A 7,864-nucleotide genomic window follows, 5' to 3' on the forward strand; every position below is an offset into this window, starting at 1 on the left:
ATCTGTTACCTTTTAACCTAAAGTTTGAGGAAAGAAAGCACAACTGGAGTCTTTGACAGAATGCACACAAACAGCCATTAGGTCGTCAGTCTCTAAGTGGGTCCTTGCTCTTGTCTGCAACCTCATGTGCTGGACCGCTGCCGTCTGTCCTTGTCCAGTCTTTTACACTGAAATCCGAATGGCCCATTGAGCTCTGCTTGTAGGACCCTAGCTTTCTCCAGGGTAATACAAAATGAGGACTTATAGAATGTATGTTTCATGTGTATTACAGAAGAATTGGAAACTGAATCTCATAAAAGGTAAGGGACTAGCTGAGCCCCAGGAGCAGCTGTCTCTCGAGGACTCCTGCTCCTCTGCCCTCTCTTCCCTGTCGCAGCTTCTCTCATTCCCTGCCGTTACAGACCAGCTTCCATTTCAGCACGCACAGAGTGTTTATTCTTGAGATAGTGACCTCCTGCTCTTGTCACAGTATAAACCCCGGGAAAGCTCTGATTGGTCAGGCTGTTAACATTCCGGAATCCATCTTGATCAGGAAGACGACACAAGACAGAGGCAAGGGTATTGACGACTGGAAGATTCTCTTATGCCGGGTAGATCTCCATCTTGTGGCCATCACAATGTGCCACAATGACTTTTCCCCAGATATCCATTCCAGTTTCTCCTTGCATTTCCCGAAAAACAAACAAACAAACAAACAAGCAAACACAACCAAGTCACAAACCCCTAACCAAACCAACAAACTAAACACACACCAGCCACATGCATTTAATTAGGTCTCGGCTGATAAGTTACAGCTTTAGTCCTCATGGAAGCCTAGAGGAAAAGATGCTCTTGGCCAAAGGAGAAAGTGTGAGGAAGATGTGGAAAGCTCCGTGCAGTGTAAATACCATAGGAACGCACGTTATTTTAAGTCAAGGATGAAGATGAACAGACAGCACTGTTTTTTTTTTTTTTTTTTTTTTTTTTTTTTGTTTTTTTTTTTGCTTATAAAAGAAAAGTCAAACCAATAACTCCTACATTTGCCCTCAGAACGGTACCATCCCATCTCCCTATCTCTGTGATACTGGATAGAGACACTGACTGGATCTAATATCACAAATAATTTGTCCTTTTGGATGAAAGCATTTGCTGAGGCAGCAGATTCCCCTGATGGATTCTTTATTTGCGTATTAAACTATAATAGTTCCACAGTCTTCATCTTGGACCCAAAGGAACATAAAAGGTGTTTGATCTCTGCCTCATGATGTAGCTCCTGGGGTCTTGGATAGCTTATTTCTGAGTAGGTGCCCTTTGCTCAGAATTCCAGCGAGTACTCCAGGGTCAAAGATAAACTGTGTATTGAGAGATGAAAGGGCAGTTGCTTCCCCACAAAACCTCATAAATCAGTTTAGATATCTTTCCCGTTTTATTTTTTTCTGGTACCACAATATTGGGGCTGTTTGATGCATTTAACTGAAGCTATTTGTATAGGGCCTTTCCTTTTTCCCTTGTGATGAAAAGCATTGTCTCAAAAAAACGAGCTGATAAACCGAGTATCCACCCCATGTCAGGCTGTGGATCCAACATCTGATTGTACTTAGCGAGGAGGAAACCTGAAAAAAGCTCAACCCAACTTTCATTTCTTGCTTCTTTTATCCTTAAGCTCAGCAATAAACTAGCACTCTTTGGTTAAAATGTCAAGGGAACAGATGCCTAATTCTGGTGCTTCAGCATCGAGATTTCAAATGGAGCATGTAAATTATGAGAACGGGTCTCAGCTCCACTGGGAAGGCTGCAGGAGCACACTGTCTACCGCTGTCAGTCACCTTGTTTCCCACCCTCTTGGGGATAGCTCCTCCTCCAGGCTGGCTTGGTCCTCTGAAGCTGCTGCAAGTGAGCCCTCTAAGCAAGCCCCGCTGTTTCACGGGGGTGGGATGGGGGTGTCGGGGGGGGGGGATGTAAGTGGTTGCACCGTGGGGAACTTTACCACTAAAACCTGGTGTCAGAGGGTCACAGGGACAGCCTGGAACAAGTGCTGCTTATAATCAGGAGCACACTTCAGGGTCAGCAGAGCAAAGGCAGCCGTCTTGAGGGTCTGGGCTGAGTTCCACCTGCCCTGTGACCTCAGGAGAGGCATGTCACAGGTTTCGGCCCTGAACCCTGAGGAGGGAAAGAGTCTTTCGTGGGCTCTTGAGAACGAGTGGGAAAATAATGTGTGACAAATATTCAACCTAGTGCTTCTGCGTCTTTAAGAATTAGACTTCATTATGACTTACAGGAAAATGGTATTGGTTAAGGGGTCACCAACAAATGAAACCCAAAGGCTGGAAAGGACCTTTGGAATCCGTTCCAATGTCCTCATTTTGGGATGGGTAGTGGCTTTTCTACATGGATGCCCAGTCTTAACTCAGCCTCTTTCTAAGAAACCACATGCCCACTAGACCCCAGCGGCAGCAGGCCTGGCACCACAAAGTGTCCCTTGTACTTGCTGCAGTGCCTGCCAATCAACTTTGCTCAGGAGGAAATGAAACCAAAGTGTGCTATCGAACCAGACTTCTTTTCTCCCCTTTGGGTTTCAGCTTTGAAGTCGTCCTGAAGAGCTAAGGAGCATACTATTGCAAACTGTTTGGTGCACGACACAGGCTATTAAACAGTGGAATTAGTGGAATATGTGGAATTAGTGAAAAAAAAATGCGACATTAAGAAAAACCGCTAATCCATGTGCGAAATTACAGTTGGAACTCCGTTTATTCAATAGCAAGCGGGAAGCAAGCCTTTAAATGCTTGCTTTATACTTTGGATTAAGTTGAGTCAGTGTGTTAGATGGGAGGAGAACTGCGGGTACAGAATTAGGGGTTGCCAGACACCCCACAGAGATGTGCGCAGGCAGACAATTCTCCTGTTATTCCCAAATTACCTCCTGGATTTATTGTCCCTATTTCCTTTTCCTAGTAATTAAGGTTTCAAAAAGGCACCCGGGGAGCCAGGCATGGTGACAGACATATATAGTTCTAGCGATTGGGAAAGTGCGGATCAGAAGTTCAAGGTCACCGTTAGGCACTGAGTGAGTTTCAGGTCCTCTTGAATTACGTGAGACCAACCCCCACTCCTCCTTGAGCCAGCACTGGTCTCTCTTCTCCAAACTGCGCTTTTAAAGGGTGAGGTACAGACTTTTGTTTTTTTGGCATAGTCAGTCAGCAGTTTTGTCCCCTTAATAAAGGGAACCACAGCGGCCCTTATTCACCATTCCTACCCCTTCCAACCAATGGCAGTAGGTTGGTCAGAGGAACGGCATAGCTGAGCACTGAATACCTGCTATCAGAAGTCACAGGCTTCCACACTGGGAAGTGAAGGGACCTCTGAAATGCTGCCCTCTCTTACTGGGAGGCAGAACCAGATAGGAACAGGTGACTAACTGATGGGGTCAGTCTCGAACACCTGTACACACATCCCACATCCCATGTTTATTTATTTTTTATTTTTTTTGTTTTTTTGAGACAGGGTTTCTCTGTGGCTTTGGAGCCTGTCCTGGAACTAGCTCTGAGGACCAAGCTGGTCTCGAACTCACAGAGATCCGCCTGCCTCTGCCTCCCGAGTGCTGGGATTAAAGGCGTGCGCCACCATCGCCCGGCACATCCCACGTTTATTTAGTCACATTTAGGAAGAGTAAGCAGTTCAGCATCTCCCTCCCCTGCCTCCCTCTCCCTCTGTGGTCTTAAAGATGATTACTCAAATGAACAACAAGAGTGCTGGGCTGTGGTTAAGTGGATTAAGTAGGGGTATCTGTACACCGAAATGGTTAAGGCTTTTTCTTGTTTATACATGAACTGTGTGGATGGCTGTTGGAGTTGTGGCTAACTCAACATTGTCTCCCGTGGCCTTTAGCGTAAAAAACCTCTTATTAGTATTCATATATTTGCCTGGAAGAGGGGCCACACACAGTCCCACCCCATACAATTTATTACCGGATTCTCTGTGCTTTTACAAAGTACTTTCTCTAATAAGAGTGCTAGGAAAAAAATCATTTTTCCATCTTGCTATAATTCCAGTGATACTTTTCGCACCTCTTAAATAGTTGCGCCCTCGGTAACTCTTGTCTGACCCACCCCTTAATCTGGCTCCTCATGGAGGGGAGGAAAAAGGGAGAAAGAAGGAAAGTGTGGTAATGAGAGATCACTGGGGACGTTTAAAAGCTCATAAAACACAGATGAACTTGCGACGTGTGTAGCCAGAGGGTAAATCACCATTCGCCGGAATGCACCGAAGATCCGGAACATTTGGAATAAAATCTATTTTAATACTTCACTCCACTTCCAAAGAAGGAAATAACAAACTCTAAACCATAGACTTTCGATTCTTTCGGAGGGTTTTTAATGGTGTGATGTAATTTATTTTTAGTTGAAAGTGAAAACATCTCAGTTCATAATACCTTATCGTCATTCATCACTGGTCCACGGAACACCCTTCTCCTTCTGTGGTTCCACTCCCCACCTCTCCCTAGCGCCCCACATCCTCCCGTCGCTTTTCCTGCTCCCCTAGCTCCGATAAATGTCCAAGCTAATGTGCTGATAACAAATCTTTGGAAATGTGTTCCAGCAAAATATTAAGTCTTGTTTCGAACATGTTTCTGCTTTTCATCCATCATTCAATTCTGTTTTTGTGATAAATGTTGCTATAACTACAATTAGCTCACTGTAGCTGGACCCTAACGTCTTCCTTGCGGGGGGGGGGGGGAGTGAGAAGGTGTGATGTCAACACTATAGACTCCGGGAGCCAGTGAAAGGGATACAGCAGACTCACTTACTAGCAATGGGAAAAACCATTATATACCCTCCAATACCCAGGTGTTCCAATCCCTTGACGTCTGACAGTCAACCATCAGGGCCTCTGACAATGCCTTTTGCTAGGCTCTCGGGTAGCATCATGTGGCCTCTCATCACTGACTAGGCACCATGAGGACCTTGACAGTGCCAGGCTGACCTCTTGGCTTGATTGTTCTTAACTTCCTTTTTTTTTTTTTTTTTTTTTTTTTTTTTTTTTTTTTTCGAGACAGGATTTTTCTTTGTAATAGCCCCTGGCTGTCCTGGAACTCTGGAACTCTTCTGACCTCCACGGGCAACAAGACACGCTCATGGTGCACAGGAACACATTTGGAAAAAACACCCATAGTGACAAAATTAAAAAAATATTAGAATGTATTTGAGGTATTTCTTTTAAAATATCCCCTTGGGACCTTGATGAGATTCTGTGAATATGTAGATTAACTCGGGGAGCCCTGACACCTTCTCTCTGAAGGGTCATTCTGCACACCAACCATTGAGAGCTCTTCGTTTACACAGACTTTCCTTTATGTTCTTCAACAGCATATTGTTATTTTTTTTGTATTTATTTATTTATTTATTTATTTATTTATTTATTTATTTATTTATTTTATTCATTTATTAAAGATTTCTGTCTCTTCCCCCCCATATTGTTATTTTTAATATGATAAAGGTTATGTGCATTCTCATGAGGAAATATGTATTCTAGACACACTATTTTGTTACTATTATAAGTAACATCTTATTTTCAAGGTTAGTGCTAATACATAGACATATTAGTTTTATTAATTTATAATACAGTAACTTTTGCTAAACTCTATACTTGATGGTTTCATTGATTTTATATTTGGATAATAATACTATTATCTGAAAATGCTACATTTCAACTTTTCTAACTAATCCCAATATTTCATTTACTATTTTTGGGAAACCTATAGGATTTTAAAATTCTTTTTGAACTACTTTAAATGGGAAAGTGATAACGGGAATTCTCGTCTTGTGTCCAGAATTATTTGGAATACATCTCTCGTTGCTATAAGGTGTTTGATGAGGGACTTAGCAAGAAGCAAAAATTTAGAGGCAATGAAAATATCTTATATGCATAATTCTCATCTATCAGATGCTTTATCTGTATATGCTGATTGCCAATGCCTTTTATCCTTCATATCACAACACCTCACTCTGAGGATACAGGGGGAAAAGGTGGAATCATGAAGCAACTCTCCCATGCCAGAGGCTTCTGGTAGGCTAAGCTAGAAGTGGAGACTACGGTAAGAGGGTTTGAGGAACACAGGGAGTCAAGAAAAGAGATGGAAGGCTCCCTGAGATGGAGGTTCTTGTTCCCAGAAGACATTGCGAGAAGAAATGGTGAGTTGGCTTTAAACAGAACCAACAGGGGAGGCCGGGCGGTGGTGGCGCACGCCCTTAATCCCAGCACTCGGGAGGCAGAGGCAGGTGGATTTCTGTGAGTTCGAGGCCAGCCTGGTCTACAGGAGCTAGTTCCAGGACAGGAACCAAAAAAGCTACGGAGAAACACTGTCTCGAAAATCCAAAAAAAAAAAAAAAAAAAAAGAACCAACAAGGGAGAAGGGAGGACACAGGGCCCTACAAAATACTCAAGCCAGTGTTCATGTACTGGATTTCTAGTCATAGGCCCCCACACCCTGAAGAGATAAAGCTGCTATTTTCTCTTTCTCTCCAGCTTGTTTTTGGGTTCAGTTTTTTTTTTAAATCTGTGTGAGGGGATGAACCTGGCTGTCTCCTGCATGACCACCGGCACCCCCGTTACAGGGGGTAGACTTCAGTGACCAGTATCACTGTCAGATTGTTTGTGGCTTCTCTTTTTAGAATTTCATAGGAAGCAACTGAGGGGTTGTGAGAAGGGAAATCATATCAGAACTGTATAATGCTATGATTTGAAGTGGAAAAGGGTAATATAGATTTTTCTTGAGTATTTATTATGTGTAGGGTCTGAGTTGGGAGGTTTCCGAGCTACGTCTCAAGCCACACAACACGCCTTTGAGGTATCTATTATAGAAGAAGGTGACAAACAGAGACCAAGGAGAACAACCCGGTGCCCAGTACTTGTATTAACAAGTGGTAGAAGGTGAGTTCGAGCTCAGGTCTCTTTGCAAAGCTTGCGTCTCTCCCCCACCGTGCCCCTCAGCAGATGTGTCTTGATACTGACATATACTCAGCCTTCAGTCCAAAGCACAGCAGTTCCTTTCTGAGCTAAGGAGAAAGAACCAAAGGTAGAAGCAGATGCGTTGGGCTACAGTGGTCCCTATGGCTCAGCAAGATACACAGACGTAATAATGAAGCCAATCACTACCAGTTTGCATGCTGTAACCAAACATTTGTATGTTGAAGGTTTTAATTTTTTTTTTATCAGAAGAGGGAGGGCATGCAAATACACATAATGCTAGAAATGGCGGCTCCTTCATTTAAAAACAAAATTGTAAGTCAGTCTGTAATAAAATATTTAGTTCACTCTACACAAAAGCGTTTGGGAGCATGACTGTCAACTTATGTGAAGTGGAGAATTTTCATAATTTTGGTACATTTCGATTTAAACACCAAAAAAAAAAAAAAAGAGATTAGCGAGAATACATTGCTATGCCAGAAAGTAAAGCTGTTCTCATAAAAAGTGATAGAGCCATGTCAAAAGGATGATAGGAACCAGCTGGAATGGCTTCTGGCTTGCCAAATCTGGGAAAATTTGAGCACAGAAGGAAGCAACCCATTGAATGAAATACGATCCCTGGAGATAAAGGAATAAATAAAAAGAGAAAAAGTTTCTTGTCTGAAGTAGATTAATGAGGAAGGAGGGTATAGGTAAAGGAAAAAAAAGAAGTCTTTTAAGGCCACTGGAAGGTGGGATGATGGCTCAGTGGGAAAGGTATGTGACACACCGGCATGAAGACCTGTGTTTGGAGTCCCAGAATCCACATAATCCACATAATCGAGAGCCAAGCAGAACAGAGTGCGTATTAACCCTAGCGTTGGAAAAGGACAGTGGTGGCTGATCCATGTGGATCCCTGTGGCTTGCTGGCCAGATAGTCTA

Source organism: Alexandromys fortis, unplaced genomic scaffold (assembly GCF_014885135.2).
Source record: "Alexandromys fortis isolate MF-2015 unplaced genomic scaffold, M_Fortis_MF-2015_v1.1 scaffold_10, whole genome shotgun sequence".
Lineage (NCBI taxonomy): Eukaryota > Metazoa > Chordata > Mammalia > Rodentia > Cricetidae > Alexandromys > Alexandromys fortis.